The 21,018-nt window shown below is 43.8% G+C and overlaps 1 protein-coding gene across 5 annotated transcripts in view; it reads right to left on the bottom strand.

Moving 5' to 3' along the window:
- Positions 1-21,018, bottom strand: part of WDR25 (WD repeat domain 25) — a 95,066-nt gene that overhangs the window by 40,015 nt on the left and 34,033 nt on the right. Inside the window, exon 1 of one of the 5 annotated variants that reach the window (XM_083437405.1) lies at positions 8,623-8,929. The exons of 3 other annotated variants lie outside the window; for them this stretch is intronic. The gene's annotated coding sequence lies outside the window, so the exon portion shown is untranslated. Of the gene's footprint in view, positions 1-3,915; positions 4,007-8,622; positions 8,930-21,018 lie in introns of those variants that run through there. One more of the 5 variants, XM_083437406.1, reaches the window with a different exon arrangement.

Here is a 21,018-nt window from a genome sequence, read left to right as displayed (position 1 = left end):
ATTCTGCAGAAGGAAGTCTATCAACAACAACAGCAACAAAATCATAGATTTGGAAGGGACAGCAAGGGCCATCTGGTCCAACCCCCTGCAATGCAGGAATGAAGGTGCCGGATGAGTCTCTGTGAGGAGGAAATTCTATACAGAGAAGATCCTCCCCTGGACTACAACTGCACAAAACATATGAGGATGACAAAGCTAGATGTAGTTCCTGTCTGGAGGACATACATAAAAGGAGTAGATAACCACATTCAATTAGCACTAGAAACAGGTCTTAGAGTCATCTCGTCCAACCCCCTGCAATACAGAAATCTCAGCTAAAGCATCCATGACATATGGCCTTCCAGCCTCTGCTTAGAAACCTCCAAGGAAAGAGCGTCCACAACCTCCCAAGGGAGACCACTCCACTGTCAAACAGCTCTTACTGTCAGAAAGCTTTTCCCGGTGTTATACATATTCAGTTTTGAATTATGGTGCTGGAGGAGACTCTTGAGAGTCCCATGGACTGCAAGAAGATCAAACCTATCCATTTTGAAGGAAATCAGACCTGAGAGCTCACTGGAAGGACAGATCCTGAAGCTGAGGCTCCAATACTTTGGCCAACTCATGAGAAGAGAAGACTCCTGGGAAAGACCCTGATGTTGGGAAAGATTGAGGGCATAAGGAGAAGGGGACGACAGAGGATGAGATGGTTGGACAGTGTTCTCGAAGCTACCAGCATGAGTTTGACCAAACTGCGGGAAGCAGTGGAAGACAGGAATGCCTGGCGTGCTCTGGTCCATGGGATCACGAAAAGTTGGACACGACTAAACAACAACAACATACATATTCAGCAATATTTGTGAAAGAGCCTTTTGTGCCGCCCTGTTTGCCTGCACCCAAACACAAGGGAGTGCCAGTGGGGTGCAGTGGTTCGAGTGCTGGGCTAAGACCCGAGGGGACCAGGGTTCCAATCCCCGCTCAGCAGCAAAGCTCACTGGGTGACCCTGGACCACTCGCTGTCTCTTCACCTAACCTACCTCGCTGGGTTGTTGTGAGGATAAAATGGGGAGGAGAACTATGTACGCCACCTTGGCCTCCTTGTTGCAAAGGTGGCATATAAATATAAAAAGAAATACATGAGAACATACACACTGTGACACACGGATGCACATTTTGACGGAACTATGGCTTAGACCCTAACTAAGGTTCCACTAGTGGCTGCATCCCATGGGTGTAATTCCACAAACCAGACCAGCAGAAGGGGGGGCATTTTTCACCCCTCTCCCCTTCCCCCTTTGCCCCCTGAAAATCTGTTCCAGGGTCTTGAGGATACTGAGGGGCAATGTGGGGGTCTGCATGGGGAAGAGTGGGTCAGTGAAGAATGTTAGGATATTTCCGTTCCACCTTAAAAGGGAGCAGGATGTTTGTGTCACAGCCTGCGTATTTCCTGTTTCACAGGATGTTTCTGTTGTGTCTTTGTTTTCGTTTCTCTCTCTGTGCCGGAACACTGAAGCAGGCAGTCATGTTTTTCTTTGTTCTGATCAACACGGAAATAAACTTGTAAATAATGCTCTCCTGAGTGCATCTTTCGCTGTGCATTATCTGCTGATAGAGCGTGCATCGGTTCTGGAATGTGGCAAGCTATTTCTGGAGCCCATGTCGCTAATTGCTGATACTGCGTGTCTACGGGAGATCAATGGACGTCCGGAGACGACATGGAGTCATGATGGACTTTGCCTCCCTGGCAGTATGCCTGGCAGTATGCCTCCACTGGACTCCAGATTCCCCCGTGTACAAAAGAAGCCCTTAGGATCCCAGCCAGTATATTATTAGCATCATCCCCATTTCCCATCAATCTCAGACAGTTCAGAAGGATTAGGTGGCAAAGCATGTCAAATGCTGAGATTGAAAAGACTGAATGCGGTTACAAGCCCTCTGTCCATCTCTAGATGCAGATCGCCAAAGAGGTATAGCAATGCTGTCTCTGTACTGACACCTTCCCTAAAGCCCAGCTGGCATGTTCCAGGAAATCTCACACTGGAATTCATTAAGCAGTCACATCACAGCCAACTTATTCACCTTGCTTTTTTAAAAAAATAAAATTAAATTAAAGAGGGAGTGGTTAATTTGAGACCAACCTGCAATTATGCAAATATTTCAGAATATGGATGAAATAACATTTCCTTCCGCACTTCAGGAAGCAGCCCATCATCCAGAACCAGTGCAGAGCAGGGTTCACCAATATGGTGCCCTCCATATAAGGTCTGAAGAGCACAAGGGGCAAGAGTCAAAGGAATCCAAATAATTGGCCTCGGGCCTCCAAGCACCTTGTCTTCTTCCTTGGGAAACAGCAGTTTAAACTTGTATTTCACATTTGGACAGGCTAAGTGCTCCAAACATCTCATCCAGACTAGCTTGCAAGACTGGATTTAAAGTAAAAAGGAGAGAACCTTGAATTCTGAAACTATATTAAAGGCAATAAATTAGTGTGTGGCAGGCACAATTTCCTGAAAATTTCCTGAAAACGCTGGAACTGATCATGAAAGATTTCTGTTGCCACATTTATCATCCTTGGCTAGTTCAAGAAACAATCTTATCACCTATCAGCCATCTATACTTTATATTTCATCTCCACAAAAGCAATGCAGCTTTAGTAGTTGCCTGATGCCATTCCTATTAAATAACTTTGCTATGGAATTATGACGGTGACTCTGTGGAGTGAAATTGGAAGTAAGATTCTACATATTCACACATAGCAAGGCATTAGTTTTATATACCGTATATATGGCTATCGGTGAACCCAGCAGAGTTTTTAGAGGACATCTTTTATTTACAGGGTGCCCCTTGCTCCTAAACCACGTATCTGTTTGGTTTAAATCTCAGCCTAGCTTTACTTTAGTGAAAATCAGATGGTCACAATCAGTCTGCGTAGGTCTGAATCCAAGTGATGGTTTGCAAACCACAGTGTTCAAGAGTTAAGACAGGCTCCCATGAAGTGAATTGCTATCGGAAGCATATAGGAAGGCTGGAGGAAACAGACCTTTGCAAACTTCAATAAGAACTGACTTGATCTGCACATTTCACAATGGTGCACAGATCACAACAGTGCTGCCCATCATATATCAGACTTCAGCAAATGTTGCAGTGTAGTTCTCAGCTCAACAAAAAGCAGGAATATGTTTTAAAATGCATACTTTGAGATAAAATACATTTCGAAATGCTTGCTTCAATAAAATACATTTAGAAATGCCTATTTTAATTTTGAAAAGAAATACTTTGAAAACCTTCATACATATTTTTTATAAACTGCAAATGAATGTGGAAAGGGTATGGAAGAGAATTACGAATCAAGACATGCAAAAGTGACACAGAGCACAAATAGACTGATCCATCCATCCTTAGAGGTATGGAAAGTCCATTGACCATTGGCCATTTTGGCTGTGGTTGATGGGAAAATCTATAGAGCCACAGGTTCCCCCTCTCTGGCTAGTTCATATAAGACAACAAATCATTGTAATAAAGGTTGGAAATAATAAGACATTTAATTTCCACAACATTTGAAAGACGGTGGGAATTACAACTTGTAATTATACTTTGGGTTTCAGGATAATCAAGATATCCCATTAATCAAAAGTTATCAGCTTTATAGTCATTATTTTTAGCACATTTTAATAACAAATATATCTTTAAAGTTTATCAGAACAGTAACACCCAGCTAACATGCTAATGGGCCTCTTTACGAGACATTATGTTGATTTACTGTTTTGTATTAAGAGCGTAATGCTAATATCCCATGGCAATAAAAATGTTGGATTAACATGCAGGATTACTATCTTCTACTTGGTTTTTGATCACTTTTTGGCTATTTAGCTTTCAAGCTGCGTAGTACAATTGGTTTTTCAGGTCACCTTAAACTTACTATCAGAGTTAGCATACCTAATAAATTAGTGTTCAAATTCCTGAATTGGGGAGAACCAGTCTACACCAGCTTGCTGGCTGGGATGGTGGGAGTTGTAGTCTAAACCATCTGAAAGGAATGGGGCGTTAAGAAAAGTATAACTACAGGTATCTTGTGACTGTCTTATCTGAGTTGCTGGGCAAACTAGCATGTAGCATTGGGTAGACAAGGCTCAAGTTACAGCATCCATTGTTGGGAAGTACAGGAGAATCTTTTGGAGATGTGGAGATTGTTGGAACAATCTTGTGAAAGTGTGGAAGACTTTGAGAAGAGCTTATCTGAGAAAAGTTGTACAACCTGCAAGATTTCTGGATTGAGAGAATTTTAGCAGTTGCAGGACTTTGTTAGCAACTGGGTTTTGTGCTTGCTGTATAGACTTTGTCCCAGCAAGAATTTTATAAGCTGGAACCCTCTCTGGGCTCAGAGACTGAAGACTTCTTGCAGCAACTGTAGTGTCTGTCTATAGTGTGTGTGTATGCTAAGTAAAAGCTATCTCTGCTACACAGTTGTTTCCTGTGGTGAACTTAAGCGCTTGACTGAACTTCTGTGGCACATACACAACACTCAGCATAGGGTTGGGAGAGGCTGTCATGGACAAACATATCATATAATCCAAACACCAAAGTGTATTGGCCAAGAGTAATTTTCTGTGATCCAGTAGCTTGGGGGGTTGGCAGATAACCATAGAAGTTAGTCCCCATCAAATCTCTGAATGTCTGAATCATGCCTTATTTTTTATCACACATGCACATCTCTGGGGAATGCTAAGAGGGTATGTGCTGAGCAGGAAACTGCATGAACCAGACCCTGACTGCATGCTGTCTCAATGAATCAACACAACTTCAATTTGGGCTCCCCATGGTGCAACTTAATTCTTTCTTAGGACACAAAAATCATTCTTTGACATGGCAACTGATGGGCCTTTGCTCTATTTCTGTACCTTCAAAAAGATGCTATATTGAGCAATCAGGTATTGCAAAGTCTTTGAGAATAGATTCAAGGCAAGTCACGCTGTCAATATAGTTTATTTTGCCCTATTTGCGGAGAAGTGTTAAAAAATGCTGTTGGAAATAACTCTTCAGAAAGACTTGATGATCCTGTCACATTTTACTAGACTAATAAAGAGTAAATCATACCAGGTGGAATCTGGAAAAGGGGAGTTTTTGAGAGACCTGACGGTTGAGTAAAGTTGAAAAGACAGACTGTAAATTACTTAGAAGATATTTGGTGTACTTAAACGATTAACTATAAAAAGGCAATTTTCGCAAGAAGTGTGTGTGTGTGTGTGTGTGTGTGTGTGTAAGAGAGGGGGGAGGCTGTGCTGCACACTCTTCTCTGTTCTTTCAAAGTAGACAAACAAATATCCCATCAAAAACTGACCATATAAGAAAGTCACAAAGTTCAGTATTTTACACCCAGCACCCCAACTTGTAAGCAGATATTTTTTCTAATGAGATACCAAGACTGCATGAGATATTCTCTACAGAGCACATAAGATTCGTTCAGACCATGCTCATTTTCTCACTCCTCAAGACCTAATCGCTTCTTCTCTGCCAAGGGATGGGCTCCACTATCCGTCAGAAGGCCCAATCCTGCTTATGAATCATCTGTCTGCTCTGATAGCTCTCTCTGCACACCAAACCTCTCCTCTTCACTCAGCTGCCTTCCTCTCTTTTTCGAAGCCAGTGAGTCGGTGCTGCTGACACAGGAGGAAGATATAATTTCATAGGAGCATAGGAAGTTATTATTGGCAAAACCTATTTGGTGTTTCGCAACTTTCCGACTAGTTGCAGGACCTTAGCCAGACCTAGCAGAGTACACGCAGAATCCACAGAAGCAATTGGCAACTTGGCTGCAGACAGGATAGACAAAGCAGGAACCAGGAACTTATAGTTAGGTGTTTATTATATACAGTGGACTATTTACAGGAACACAGATCTTTAGCTAGCTCTCTCATACACGATTCACAACTCCTACACTGACACAGAACATCTGAACTACTGAACTCTGAATTACGAACCAACACATTCCAGTTAGTAGGCCATTAATTATCACTCCCTTGAGAAAGCTTGACCAATCAGGGAGCTGTCTCCATGTCTCTGTTATCAACAGGAAGACATGACCTTCTGGATGTCTGCAAAACCTTAGTTGACTTGTGTGAATAGCTGCACGTACACAGTTTCCCAACAGTTACCTTATACAGAGTCAGGCCACTGGTACAAGTAGCTCAGTACTGTCTGCACTGACTGGCAGTGGCTCCCCAGGGTTTCTGGCTCTACTTGGAGATGCCGAGGACTGAACCTTCTGCATGCAGAGCAGAAGCTGGTTGAGCTGGCTGGCTTTCACAACACCGTTTGTCTCTGGGCCCCAATAGACAAGGCTTTAAACTGCCCACCCACAACCTGGTGCCCTCCAGATATTGTTAGACTACAACTCCCATCAGCCCTGAATGTTGGCCAGGCTGGCTGGGGCATCTGGAGGGCCCCAGGTTGCAGAAGTCTCATTTACCGTAATTGGTCTGACACCAGTATATATACTCCATACTCTTAAAAGAGCTTGCCCTGTGTTGGCCTCGGAGACAACTGAGCAATAAAAGGCAAGTTCTCTTTTTCTTAAAGGTAATCAATGGCGTTTGCGATTGTCAAAGAGATTAGATGAAACAGACCCTTCAGAAGCCAATTATAATGATAAAGGGTATGTAGCAAAAGATACACAGAAGGGTAATCTGCTGATCGGCAAGGGGACGCCAAGAGGCCAGCGCGGTGCTCAGGGTCAGAGTCTAAACAAGATTCACACTTGCCAAGAAACCACACCAGAGGTTCCTGTGCTAAACAGGAGTCGGATAATGACTGGCACAGGCTGAAACACATGCAAGTCTGTATCTTGATATGAAACTGGTGCAGTAGTTATGGCATCAGCAATACGAATGGGAAGACCCGGATTCAAAATCTTATTCAGACATGAAGCTCACTGAACTACTTGTAACTCTTGTAACCTTGTACTGCCATTCTTCTATTATGGTTATGGAGTATGCAGAAACAGCCAAATTAACAGCAAAAATTTGACATCAGGGGGATGAAACAAATCAAATAGAATGGGGAAAATTTATGTTATATATAGAGAAGATGATGTGAAATAAGGAAACCAGTAGAATTAAAATAATATCTCATAACGGGAAAATACAAGAAATTTACTGGATAATAATATCAAAATGAATTAAAAATGTATATTAGGATTATTATTGAACAATATTTGTAAATGAATATAGACAGACGGCAAGAATTTGTATATATAGAAAGATTTATTTGTTTACGGACATTTAATGGAAAAAATAAAGAAGAACAATCTTGTGGAAAATGGACAAAGACAATGCGAAAAGTTGAAGAGGACACAAAAAAGCCAGAAGGAAGGAAGGAGGGAAGTCAGCTCAGGAGAGCAAGAACAAATGTGAAATATAATGTATGTGTATGTACAGTATGTAACTAAAAATTCAATAAAGATCATCGGGGGGGGGGGGGAGAACTACCTTGGGCTCCGCACAGCCTACCGCAGAAGGCTGCACTGAGGATGAAATGTGAGAGAACAATGTACACTTACCTTGAGCTCCTTGGAGGAAAGGCAGGATATAAAGGCAATTAATGAATGTGTTCTAGTCTGTTGAGACAGATCAGAGATTGCCATCACTTGTCCCTCCCCCCCCCCACCCAGCCCTGCTGTTTTCCATTTGTATTTCCAGCACCTGCAAGCTCATATTCTATTTAAAACCAAAGGGTGCCTGATGTAGCGGATCCAACCACCTATCACCAATTAATAATGCGGCAGATTTGCCCCGCTAACTGCCCCCTATTAAATACAGCACACAATCCTCATTGTCCACCAATTAATAGGAAGTTTTGCAAATTTACCACGGGATGTCGGGGGGGGGGGGGACTTGTGTGAGGGAAAATTGAATGATTTACAGTCCCAGGCAGGAATTGATCAAGTGTGTTCAACGAAGAGAAGTTAGCTTATTACTAGAAGTGGGCAAAAAAGATGTCACAGGCTTAAATACACTAGGATAGGCACAGCTCTTCTTAAACTCCAGTCGCTATTAATCAGTTGTTAAGATGCTTAAAACAGTTTGTTACTTAGCTATGACAGGTGGTTCCGTTAATTATCTTTATTGCAAGATTGGATCCAAAAGCTAACAGAATATGCTGAAATAGATGGTTTATCAGAAAAAATAAAGAATAAATCAAAACAGGAATTTGTTTCTAAATGGGAAGTTTTTAAAGAATATTTGAAAAATAAATATAGTAGTTTAAATTCTGTTGCAGCATTCAAGGAACTTCAGTAATAGTTGTAAGGTAGATATAAGAAATTACATTTAATGAGAATAAGTTTAATTATGAAAAAAAATGTGTATTGGCAATAAGTAATATGAATTTGAAGTATGGAATAGACTTTAGTGGGTCTTTAGTGTTAAGACCAATAGATGTTTTATTGTTTGCTAAGAATATTATGTGTCTATGGTTATTTTTGTAATTTGTGTATAATTTCGTATTTGTGTTTTCTGTTTCTTTGTTTTTCTTGTTGTATAAATAAAAAACTTTTAAAAAAATATCTTTATTGCAGCACAGCTTCCTTCACAGATTTATTACCCTGGTTCAGGAGCGAGGGGCACTTTCCCCCAGTTACCCACTCACTTAACAATCTCACTCCTGAGGTATTCCAAAACTGCATAACAGACCCAGGGGATGCTCCTGTCTGTCTACATTTCCCAGACCCTCAACCCGGTCTCCCTATCTAAGCTGTGAGTCTCTGTCCTATTGCTATGAATATTCTCCTCAGTTTGGATGTTTAACTAAACTCAGAACCAGTTCTCCCTCAGTCAGAGCCTATCCTACTCTCTACCTCACTCCTTAACCCCCATCTCAAAACAAGCCCTATCCATCTTCTCAAATCCAGCCCCATCTCTCCTCTTAAATCAAGCCCTATCTGAACCTTAGCCCTCTCTAACTCTCTCACTCAGAAACTGCTCCTTTTATTCTCCCTCCCAAAGTGCTGCTCCTCCCCCTTCTGTGATGAGCTGACTTTGTAGCCAATCAGAGAGAGGCCCCGGCACTCTAGTGGAATTTCAGAACGAACTGCATCACCGGACTCTGGTCTGGCTCAGCCGTCCGTCATGCCTGACTTTCCGTGAGCTAATTTAAACAAACCTCAATTCCTTCCACATATCAGCTGTAAACCAACAAATGCATCAGATCACAAGGAAAGCACTTTAAAGTCTTTTTTTTTAAATTCCTGATGGGGTTTTTGGACGCCACTGATCAAATCATGCTAGTTGCCGTTTTGAATTTTTTATTGTTTCTAGATTTGTAGTTTTAATAATAGTGGTAGCCACCTTGCGGAACTGGAATGCAGGATGCGAGCGCTTTAATAACTGTCGGCAATAGAAAATTATCTGTGGCTGCTGAGTGAGGCACATGCAACAAATCTCAGTAAAATCTACCACCTGGGGACAGGTTTTAAGTGCAGTGCCTTAGCAAAAACTTTTGTGATAGCCAGCTCATGGCAGGCAAAGGGTAGGGAACCTCATACCTGAATTCAAACCTGACCATCCAGCTCCCACTCTCATGCCCTCACTCCCCAGGCCACTGGGCTTTGCGTTGTGCCCTTTTTCCTGGCTGGAAACCCTGGAAATGCATCTTGCTCACCTGGAAGGAGAAGCATGAGGGCACATCTGTAGACTTTTGTGTGGCTGCAGGTCTGAAAAATATACATGATAAGGAAGGAGACAGAAAGGCGAGGATAGGATAGGATTCATTATACAGTGGTACCTCGGGTTAAGTACTTAATTCGTTCTGGAAGTCTGTTCTTAACCTGGAACTGTTCTTAACCTTAAGCACCACTTTAGCTAATGGGGCCTCCTGCTGCTGCTGCGCTGCCGGAGCACGATTTCTGTTCTCATCCTGAAGCAAAGTTCTTAACCCGAGGTACTATTTCTGGGTTAGCAGAGTCTGTAACCTGAAGCGTATGTAACCCGAGGTACCACTGTATACTCTACTGCAGACAGGTCCAACCGGCTGACCGCAATTGACAGGTAGATCCCCGGGTGATCTTGGTTGATCGCGGTCATTCATCGGCAAGTAATGTCGCCGCCCCCTAGTTTCTTCCGCCGGATGCGCAGGAGCATTGCGCGCTGGTCAAGGTGGCAAGCGGAAGCAATGTTGGCTTTAGCGCTGTGTGTCAATGTCAGCGCTGTACTTTCAGGAGATTGTTTTATTGTCATCCCCGCTCCATAAAAGCTCAACAACTTAAGGGACCCCCCCCAAAAAAGCTCATCAACTTAAGGATTTCCACTCCGAAAAACTCAGGGTACTCCCCCCTAAAAAAAAAGCTCAACAACTCTTGGCACCCCCCGAAAAAAATGCACGCTCCTCCTTCCTCCTTCCTCCAATGGGTAGATCACTGCCATTTCTTTTATACTAGGAGCAGATCACATTCTCTTGTGAGTTGGAAGTGCCTGCTCTACTGCAATACTTGCATACATACACTGTTTTCATCTACACAATGTCCTTGTTCACAAATAGCACTTAGCCAGCCCATGGCACAGTGGCAACGAGCAAATGTTTGAGCTCCTGGAGAGATCGAGGCCTCTTCTGTCACTTTATTGCTGCACTGAGCTAAGCCATGTGTGTAGTCCAGACCAGTGGTTGTGTTTTAGCTCTCCCCGACAAACCATAGAACAAACCTTGTCATATCATATAATACGTCCTAGAATTCCAAAGTTGCATATATAAAAAAAAAATCAAAACTAGTTTTTTGCTAGTTTTAAAAACAACTTGGCTTGGTTCCTCTTCATCCTGGAGAAGAGTGACTAGTGGGGTGCCACAGGGTTCTGTCTTGGGCCCGGTCTTATTCAACATCTTTATCAACGACTTGGATGATGGACTCAAGGGCATCCTGATCAAATTTGCAGATGACACCAAACTGGGAGGGGTGGCTAACACCCCAGAGGACAGGATCACACTTCAAAACGACCTTGACAGATTAGAGAACTGGGCCAAAACAAACAAGATGAACTTTAACAGGGAGAAATGTAAAGTATTGCACTTGGGCAAAAAAATCAGAGGCACAAATACAAGATGGGTGACACCTGGCTTGAGAGCAGTACATGTGAAAAGGATCCAGGCGTCTTGGTTGACCACAAACTTGACATGAGCCAACAGTGTGACGCGGCAGCTAAAAAAGCCAATGTAATTCTGGGCTGCATCAATAGGAGTATAGCATCTAGATCAAGGGAAGTAATAGTGCCACTGTATTCTGCTCTGGTCAGACCTCACCTGGAGTACTGTGTCCAGTTCTGGACACCACAGTTCAAGAAGGACACTGACAAACTGGAACGTGTCCAGAGGAGGGCAACCAAAATGGTCAAAGGCCTGGAAACGATGCCTTATGAGGAACAGCTAAGGGAGCTGGGCATGTTTAGAGAAGAGGAGGTTAAGGGGTGATATGATAGCCATGTTCAAATATATAATAGGATGTCACCTAGAGGAGGGAGAAAGGTTGTTTTCTGCTGCTCCAGAGAAGCGGACACGGAGCAATGGATCCAAACTACAAGAAAGAAGATTCCACCTAAACATTAGGAAGAACTTCCTGACAGTAAGAGCTGTTCGACAGTGGAATTTTCTGCCAAGGAGTGTGGTGGAGTCCAGTGGCGTAGCGTGGGGGGTGCAGGGGGGGCCGGCCGCACCGGGCGCAACATCTGGGGGGGGGGCGCTCGCACTCACAGCTCTCTGCCCCTACCTGGCTCACTCACTCTCTCTCACTGCAGTGCTGGCTGTGCGAATCCGATCCGAGCCGCCGGGTCGCCGCCCACTGTGGAGGGGAGGGTGCCAGGCGTGCAGTTGGTGCGGAGAGAGAGCAAGGGACTATCTGGGGGAGGGACAGTGCAGCGGGGGGGGGGAATTACTTGCCTTGCCCCGGGTGCTGACAACCCACGCTACGCCACTGGTGGAGTCTCCTTCTTTGGAGGTCTTTAAGCAGAGGCTTGACAACCATATGTCAGGAGTGCTCTGATGGTGTTTCCTGCTTGGCAGGGGGTTGGACTCGATGGCCCTTGTGGTCTCTTCCAACTCTATGATTCTATGCCTTTTTATTCTCTGAAAACTGAGATTGGATAAAGTTAACAGCTTAAAATATATGCATTTCAAGCTGCCAACTGAATGATCATTTTTACAGGAAAAGAAACAGTTAACATTTGCAATTGCAAACAGTTGTTTAATTTTTCAATAGTTCTTTTTTTTAAGGCAACAATAATGCAAAATGGCACTGTTGTTTCCCCCACAGCGTGCTGCGAAAGGCTAAGAGAGTTAAAAAAAGAAAAAGGAAAAACCTCCATTTTATCCATGCAGTGAAGAACATTAAATGGGTCAAATCAGTTAAAAGCAAAGCACATACAGGATATTATAGTGGGATAATTCAATGGCCCAGAGACAAAAAAAAAGTTAGTGGGATATTTCTATGATCAAAACTGAATATACTGAAATGTTAGCGAATAAAGAAACTCCAACAGAGCAGTTTAAAGGAAATATTGAAGGTGCTCATTCTTGAGATGGGAATGTATGACTTTTGTAACTAGAACTTTGAAGCAAAAACTTCTGAACAAGTGAAATTTAGGAAAGCAACCTTATTTATACTGCAGGGATTAGAAATCTCAGATTCATGTTGCTAACCCCTTGGGACCTGTGAGCATATTTGAAAAGCTGAGAAACTGTTGTGAACACCACAACTTTCCCACCCCCAAATGTAGCTTGCCCAAAACAGTCTCCTACATCACAAGTAGGCTTGGGGAAAAGTCTATTGGCTAAAGATGGCCTCCTTCAGTGGAGGAAAGGGGGGGGAGCAACTCTGAGAGTTCATGTGCACCTGTGGGCACCACATTGGCGATCTATGTAAAATCATCCGCATGCTTGCACACAAACACTAGGGCACCGTGCAGCCTTCCATTTCATGTCCTACAAACTACTGTAAACATACTGTACGGCAATATATTTAATCCCAAACAACAAACATTCTCTTATACTCTAAATTGTTATAAAGGTAAAGGTAAAGGTACCCCTGCCCATACAGGCCAGTCGTGTCCGACTCTAGGATTGTGCACCCGTCTCACTTAAGAGGCCGGGGGCCAGCGCTGTCCGGAGACACTTCCGGGTCACGTGGCCAGCGTGACAAAGCTGCATCTGGCGAGCCGGCGCAGAACACGGAAACACCGTTTACCTTCCCGCCAGTAAGCGGTCCCTATTTATCTACTTGCACCCAGCAGTGCTTTCGAACTGCTAGGTTGGCAGGCGCTGGGACCGAGCAACGGGAGCGCACCCCGCCACGGGGATTCGAACCACCGACCTTTCGATCGGCAAGTCCTAGGCACCGAGGCTTTTACCCACAGCGCCACCCGCGTCCCCTAAATTGTTATAGGATAGGCTAAATGATATGGAAGTGAGAGCTGGACCATAAAGAAGGCTGGTTGCCGAAGAATTGATGCTTTTGAATTATGGTGCTGGTGGAGACTCTTGAGAGTCCCATGGACTGCAAGAAGATCAAACCTCTCCATTCTGAAGGAAATCAGCCCTGAGTGCTCACTGGAAGGACAGATCCTGAAGCTGAGGCTCCAATACTTTGGCCACCTCATGAGAAGAGAAGACTCCCTGGGAAAGATGACCCTGATGTTGGGAAAGATGGAGGGCAGAAGGAGAAGGGGACGACAGAGGACGAGATGGTTGGACAGTGTTCTCGAAGCTACCAGCATGAGTTTGACCAAACTGCGGGAGGCAGTGGAAGAGAGGAGAGCCTGAGGTGCTCTGGTCCATGGGGTCACGAAGAGTCGGATACGACTAAACAACTAAACAACAACAACAACAAAGGCTAAATGATATTTAGGCAAGATAAACAAGTGCAAGTGGGCAATGGGGGCGCAAGGAGAGAAACCTTCTGGAATGTGCAGTAGCAAGGTAGAGAACAAACTCAGGTGCTTTCCCTAGCTGTGAGAATTGGGGTGTTACAAGCATCTCCCTATTTTCCCAGCACTGGAGCGAGTGTGATGCTGCCATGGAAGCAAGCATACAGAAAAAAGAGTAGTTGTCGTTTTTAATGAAGTGCTCACAATACAATCTTGTGATGTTTATTTTCTGCATAGTTTTTTGCTCAGCCGAACCAATTTGGGCTTAATGGATAAGTCACCCCTAAATGTAGTCCAGGGGTCACCAAGGCGGTGCCCGTGAGTGCAATGGTGCCCCTGAGGTCTTCCCCTGGTGCTCACAAAGACTTCAAGCTCTCTCCACTCCCTGCCCCCTTGGTCATGAAAAGCACGTGAAGCTGAAGGAGAAAGCGAGAAGCGTGACACTCTTTCCCACTTCCTCTTTCAGCTTTTCAAGGCTCAAATTAATTCTACTGGATCTGACTTTTACCTTCATCTCTTGGTAAAGCTTCCCACCTATCTATCTGTCTGTATATCGATCTCTAATCTGTTTAAGTGTTTATTTATCTATCTGTCTGTCTAGCTATCTATCTACGCAGACCTACGGAGGGACACGATCCAGATAAACACAGACAGTCTGACCCCCCACAACAGCTATTAGGTTAACCCTTCCCTCTCCAAATGTAATTCTCCCCTCTGCCCAACCCATCCCAGGCTGCCTTCAGGCTTGAGAAAAGCCTTCGGTTACCTCAAACAGAATGCTTTCCCCCCCAAGACGAGCTGCAGCAGAGGAAGGGTGGGATGTGGAGGGGTGCCCTTGGGGTGCATCCATCCCAAAGTACAGCAGCTCCCCCAACTTTGGTTTTACACCAACAAGATTTGTAGGCTCTAGGCTTGCTTAATTTAAGCTTTTCGCAATTCCCAACACTTTTGTTTTGGGAAGACTTCAAGATCGCCAGTGTTGGATTGAAAAGAAAATGTGGGAACTACATCAAGCAATAAAGCATGCATATCAGGGGTTTAATGTTAGAATTCCTGCTCCATGATTGCAGTCATGGGATTGTTGTCTTTCACATGACGGTATATATTTTGACTCCACAGAGTGGGAAGTGACGGAGACAGGATGTTTGTGTTACTGTGTTCCGTGAAGTGGGACTATTGTCCTTTGTTTACTCTCTTTGCTGTCTGATGCTAGAGAGAGAGGGAGCCCTGTTGCAGTGCTGTGTGTGTGTTTATATGTAAATAAAGCAGATTAGCCAAAATGCTGAGTTGCTGAGGTCTGTTACGCATGATGCTCAAACTCTGCGGATCCCTAAGTGTGCCGATGTCTGTTGGCATCGGTCGCTGTGATGTTCCGGCTGAAGAAATCTTTTGAAGCTCCCAAACGATCAACCAGGAGGGAGGGAACATGCCAGTCGGGCATGTGTCTCTGCCAGGGTCCTACTCAAGAGTAGGATGAGCTCCTGACATTTAATACATAATAACAGAAGGAGACAAGGGGAAATCCTAGGTTTTTTCCTTTCCTTTTCTCTTGCTTCTTAAGCTGACGCATCAGGAAGTAAAATCTTCAATTTTTATTTGGGTGTAAACGGACTAAGGAATGGGTGGTTGGGGCTGCAACCACTGACCCCATCCCCAACCCCCAAGTGTTCAAGGATCACCCAGGTCTCTAAGTGGCTTACTGATTAAGCAACTCTGAACCACACTTGTTCAGAAGCCCAATTTAATTCAGCAGAATAAAGCTGTTTTCCAAATCCCGAAATGGAGCTGTGCTGCTCTTTAAAGGGAAGGAATTCATTCATATAAAACTTCACGAGCAAAAAGGCTCCAGATCTTTAAGTCTAAATACCAAACAAAGAAGGATTTCATAAGAATCTCCAGTACAGGACAAACCATACTTCCTGATTCATGTGACAACTGCAGTGTTTGGAGTGAAGCTTTAATTAATATAACTATTAAACTTAAAATGCTTGCTGTTGGCCATCTGTTCTGGGAAACTAAAGTATCTAATAATTCATCAGTCTTAACCTAACCTGAAACTCAACAAAGAGAAAAATCTCTCGGCAAACTTAAATTGAAAGCACAAATCAACTTCAAATGTACAGAGCCAGCAGTCTTTCTGCCACTAAAAATCATTACCACATCATAATGCATCAGTGGCACCACATACACACACATATATATATAAAACATTTGTTTGTCTCAGTTGAAGCACAGAACATTCAGCTTCAGTGATTCCCACCTCCCGCAACCCGTTTCAGACATCTAGGCAGTGGGCAACATTACAGAGAAAAGACTGAAATCTTATATAGAGATTTCTAATATAGATTAGGTTTCAGCTGGTACATATAAGTATTTGTTAAGTTTGGCCTTGACCTGTTAACAAAGCGCAATGGATTGCTTTCAGAAGAAATACCAAGGTAATTCCAAACACAATAAATCTACTCTGCAGGTATGGCTTTGTCCAGAATCATTTTGCGGTGGGAGCGTTTTTGAAAAAAGGATATTGCAGCCAAAGAACTCCAAGTGCTCCAAGCACAATTATTATTATTATTATTATTATTATTATCATTATCATTATCATTATCATTATCATCATCATCATCATCATTATCATTATTATATTTTTATACCACGCCTTCATCAGAGGATCACAGGGTGGTTTACAATATAAAAACAAAAAAATGCATAACATAGTAACAAACAAAACAATACCACCACCCACCAACACCTATGAAAACATCTGCAATTTATGTACTTAATTGGAAGGGTACCCTTAGCTTAACAATGTGCTGACTGTCCTAATTATTCATTTTCAGCCTTGTACTTCTTCAGAAAGTCACACAGGTTCTGACTTGGTTGGAAATCAAGGGGAAGCATCCCTAGCCAATCTTAAAGACTGTATAAGGATTGAGGCCATCTCTTAGGGATGCCTGGTGTTATCATCACAAATTTGAAATGAGCCCAGAAGGCAATCGCCATGGATACTGGAAGGGGAGGGATGAGCAGCCTCGTCTTGTATAGCATGACTAAACAGCAAGTCTAGGCTAGCAAAGTTTGAGCTTTGACATCAGGTTGGAAAGTTCCCAACCTGACCTAAATTGGATGCATTGGTGCGTAACAGAATTTATAACTGAGTCTTCTTTAAAGCTTAGTGCTGCTACTTCAAAATCTTGTCCACTGGTACAGGTTAGCATTGGTGCAAATTGTCACACATAAGGCCATTCGGCAAAGCACCATTTGTCTGCATGAACCAATTGATTTGGCAACAGGTAAGGTAAAAGGTGAATGAGGGTGAAAGAGGAGAGCGCAAAATATGGTCTGAAGGTCAACATCAAAAAAACAAAGATCATGGCCACTAGGCCCATCAACTCCTGGCAAACAGAAGGGGAAGAAATGGAGGCAGTGAGAGATTTTACTTTCTTGGGCTCCATGATCACTGCAGATGGTGACAGCAGTCACGAAATTAAAAGACGCCTGCTCCTTGGGAGAAAGGCGATGACAAACCTAGACAGCATCTTAAAAAGAAGAGACATCACCTTGCCAACAAAGGTCCATATAGTTAAAGGTATGGTTTTCCCAGTCTTGATGTATGGAAGTGAGAGCTGGACCATAAAGAAGGCTGATCGCCAAAGAATTGATGCTTTTGAATTATGGTGCTGGAGGTGACTCTTGAGAGCCCCATGGACTGCAAGAAGATCAAACCCATCCATTCTTAAGGAAATCAGCCCTGAATGCTCACTGGAAGGACAGATCCTGAAGCTGAGGCTCCAATACTTTGGCCAACTCATGAGAAGAGAAGACTCCCTGAGAAAGACCCTGATGTTGGAAAAGATCGAGAGCACAAGGAGAAGGGGACGGCAGGGGATGAGATGGTTGGACAGTGTTCTCGAAGCTACCAGCATGAGTTTGACCAATCTGCGGGAGGCAGTGGAAGACAGGAGTGCCTGGCGTGCTCTGGTCCATGGGGTCACGAAGAGTCGGACACGACACAATATCTAAACCACCACAACATAGGTAAAAGGACCATTTTACTATTCCCTGGTGACTGTTTCAGTCTTTTTTGTAAAAAAACAAAACAAAAAAAGACACCAGTCACTACTCCCCCTGAACCAAAGTTATCTTACATTTGCCAATTTCTAAATCACCTGACGCGGGTGCCGCTGTGGTCTAAACCACAAAGCCTCTTGGGCTTGCCAATCAGAAGGTCAGCGCTTCAAATTCCCATGATGGGGTAAGCTCCCATTGCTCAGTCCCAGCTCCTGCCAACCTAGCAGAAAGCACATCAAAGTGCAAGTAGATAACTAGGTACCACTCCATCAGGAAGGTAAACAGTGTTTCCGTGCGCTGCTCTGGTTTGCCAGAAGCGGCTTAGTCATGCTGGCCACATGACCTGGAAGCTGTCTGCAGACAAACGCCAGCTCCCTCATCCTATAAAGCGAGATGAGCACCACAACCCCAAAGTCGTCCACGACTGGACCTGATGGTCAGCGGTACCTTTACCTTTACCTTTTACACACACACAAAGTAGAACATCCACCCTCAGAAGACCCTACCACAGGGAAGCTGTACGCTGGCTCCCTCGGCCAATAAAGTGAGATGAGCACCACAACCCCAGAGTCGTCCATGACTGGACCTAACAGTCAGGTATAGCTTTACCTTTACCTAAATCACCTGAGCCCCACATTACCTGCTCCTCTAGTGCCCATTATCTGCCCACGTACTCTGAACCCTACACTTACCACACCACCCTGCCTTGCCCATATCTTAAAATGTTAAGTTTTCTAAGCCGAGCCTATGTCACTTCTGAAAAATGCTAATTCAGAAAATGTGATCATTCCGTTATCAGTGATAATTCAGAAAAGGCTTCTCTGGTTTCCATGAGTTCTCTTCTTTTTCATAATGTTACTGTTTACGAACTGATGGTACTAAAAAGTTGCGCTGGAAATTAGGGGTTAACGCTGAGGATCATCCGAACATGCATTTCGAAAGAAGTTGACTTTGGGCACGTAGTCTATTGAATGCAGATCGTGGAAGCTCAAAATAATTAACAGTGGAATAATGTCATCTATATCTGGATATAAGGTCCAAGAACTAATGGATGGGTGAGGAAAGCCAAGGAAAGTTTTGAAGTTAAAGACAAGAAGCTTCTGCAGGATCCAAGAGTGGACAGAAAGCAGTGCAGGGATTTAAGGAGGGGGTGCCACATGGTCAGAGCAAAGAAACAGGTGAATAATTTTGACAGCACAGCACAAGATGGACATGAGCAGCGAGACATTAGGAGACCAGAGAGAAGAAGACTGCATTGGTCAAAATGAAAAATAACCAGGCATGGGTTCTGTACAGGGAACAGAAAATAAGGGTCATGCTTTTGCAATGTTATTGAAGTAAGAATAATCTCATTTACCATTCTGAGCAGAAGAAGCACTTCGGGGAAATGGAACTCAAACGGTAATAAAGTTGAGCATTACAAGCTGGAGAACACTGTGCACTAAACAGAGATTTCAACAACAACACTATAGCGGTAGTTATAGCAGAAGTCATGCAGGATCTGCTGGAATACGGGGCGTGGGAACTCTGGTAGAATGAAGCTCACAAAAATTGGAAATGGCAAAGCCAGCTCCACTTCCTTTTCTCAAGCTGCGGCCCTACAGCTAAGGGCACCAAAACAAATTGCTGTGCTGTCCCCCAGCTGCACGGCACCATTTTCATTGCTGGAACAACAAGCCCAGGGACTAAATAAAATGAAGCCGCTATTCTAGAAACAAGCAAGAAATTGGTACTTGTTGCTGCTTCACAAGAATAGGACAGTAGTGACTAACTGAAGCTGCAGCCAAACCCTTGCAAGAAGCTTGTGAACTTGGAAAAAGCCAACATGATAATTCCAGTGGCGAAAGGTACCTCACTACAAGATGAACAACGCCTTTGAATGAAATTCTAAGGAAGCTTGACCCAATACACGTTTACTCAGAATTAAATTTCACCGGGTTCTGTGGGGCTTACACCCAACGACACACTAACTTGGCAAAGAACGTGCTTTGAAATCCCTCTTTCAAACCTGGGGCAGAGAGGGCATTTGCCTGGAGAAACTAGACATGCACTCCTGTGAAAACAGTCCACAAGTCTGTCTCCCTTCTGCTGAGCTTATCATCCCCACAGTTGTGCTATACCTGCAGATTAACAGCAACAGGACTTCTGGAATGACCAGTCTCCAGCTCCTGAGCTCAAGAAAAAGGCTAGGTTTTGGCTGGTCTCACCGCGTTTCCAAGGCACTTGGAAAACATAGGGAGGACAATACCGTGGTACCTCTGGTTACGAACTTAATTCATTCAGGAGGTCAGTTCTTAACCTGAAACTGTTCTTAACCTGAAGCACCACATTAGCTAATGGGGCCTCCCGCCGCTGCGCAATTTCTGTTCTCATCTTGAAGCAAAGTTCTTAACCAGAGGTTAGCGGAGTCTGTAACCTGAAGCGTATGTAACCTGAGGTACCACTGTACAGCTGCAAGGATGAGAATCTTCTCTCTCTCTAGCTCCATGAATGAGAGGAAGGTGGTGGCTCCTCCCACGACTTGCCAGTGGAGAGTGATTAACTCTCACCATGATAAGCACAGCTAGTGGATTTGTGGACCCTTGCCCCATATCCCCCTTCCTTCCTTCCAATAAATAGCTTGCCACTCAAACAAAAGTCATTACAGTAATCATTCTGGGCTGCTAAAAGAGCAAACCGAACTACTAATACAATCCTTAAAATAGGAAGCTTATACACAGACTGTTAAGACAGCAAATCCTCTTGGCAGTTCACCACATTTGCTTGCAGAAAATGCGCAATTCAGCTTTTTTCTACAGCAACTGCAAACTGAGCCATCTCAGGAGGTTCTATATATTTATCATGACTGCTTAACATAAATTGACATTCATTTTACATTCAATACCCCAGCTATCATATCTGCCAAGAATATTCCTCTGAGAGATGCATGCGTTGGACAATGGGGGGGGGGGGGGAGGCAGGCACCTACCACTTAGGAAGCAAGTCTATGTAACTGGTGACTTAGCAGGGCAGACAAGTGATGGCCTGATACAAGGTGCCATATCTCAAATCGAGAAAATAACAATTATTTTAC

This window comes from Podarcis tiliguerta (genome assembly GCF_965153285.1).
Source record: "Podarcis tiliguerta genome assembly, chromosome: 1".
In the NCBI taxonomy this organism is placed as follows: Eukaryota; Metazoa; Chordata; class Lepidosauria; order Squamata; family Lacertidae; genus Podarcis; species Podarcis tiliguerta.
Note: the sequence above shows the minus strand (reverse complement) of the source record. Positions and strands in the feature narration are given on the sequence as shown.